The following is a 1275-nucleotide window of genomic DNA, read 5'->3' on the forward strand; positions in this document are numbered from 1 at the left end:
TGATGCCTTATTCCATGCTCTTTGCAATAAGCATCAAATGGTCCAAGATACTCTCCACCATTATCACTGCGGATACACTTCAGCTTCTACCCCGTTTGTCTCTCAACCAACGCCACAAAATGCTTGAAATATCCCAACACCTGATCCTTCGTCCTCATAAGAAATACCCACAACTTCTTTGAATGATCATCAATGAAAGTCATAAAATATGATGCGCCGCCAAGAGATCTTGTCCTCATTAGACCACACAGATCTTGTCTTCATTGGACCACACACATCTGAGTGTACCAAATCCAGTACCTCGGGTTTCCTAGAAGGCGCAGAAGACTTGAAAGACACTCTGTGTTGTTTTCCCGCAAAGCAATGCGAACACTTATGCAGGTGAAAACCAGAGATTCCTGGAATCACGTCATTCTTAGACAACACAGACATTCCCTTCTCACTCATTTGACCGAGTCTCTTATGCCATAACTCCATGGCACCATCATTCTCCACCGCATTAACAGCGTCTTTGGAGACCTTAGCCTGCATCCAATAGAAGGATGATGCCTTCTCACCTCGAGCCACAATCAAAGAACCGCGAGAGAGCTTCCATTTACCACCACCGTGCACACTGAAATAACCCTCATCATCAAGTCTTCCCGTCAATATCAGATTCATCCTAATATCAGGAACATGCTTAACATCCTTAAGCACCAACCTAGTCCCAAGACTAGTCTCCAAGCATATATCGCCAATGCCAGCAACTTGAGCCATTGCATCATTTCCCATCTTCACGGAACCATAATTACCCGTAGTATAGGTAGAAAACAAATCCCGCTGTGATGTTGCATGAGTAGTGGTTCCACTATCAATCGCCCAACTGGTGTCTTGGCATGCGACATTAATGGCATCACCCTCAAGAAGAATGAGAAACTGATCTTCGGTGACAGTCACCCGATCCACCTTTTCTTCTTGATTACCTTGCTGCTTGTTTTTCAACTTCCAGCAATCCTTCTTCATGTGCCCTTTCTTATGACAGAAATAGCACTCCATATTTGCAAATCGATTAGACTTGCTCCTGCTCCTGTTCTTGTCCCTCTTGGGATCTCTACTTGTACTTCTCCCCCTTGACTCAGTAACAAAGACATCTGAACGCGAACTACTAGCATTCGACTGCCTTCTTGCTTCCTCATTAAGAACACTGTTCTTCACTGAATCCATCGAAATAACACCTTCTGACGCGGAGTTACAAAGAGACATCCTGAAAACCTCCCAAGAATCCGGTAAAGTACC

Source organism: Brassica oleracea, chromosome C5 (assembly GCF_000695525.1).
Source record: "Brassica oleracea var. oleracea cultivar TO1000 chromosome C5, BOL, whole genome shotgun sequence".
NCBI lineage: Eukaryota > Viridiplantae > Streptophyta > Magnoliopsida > Brassicales > Brassicaceae > Brassica > Brassica oleracea.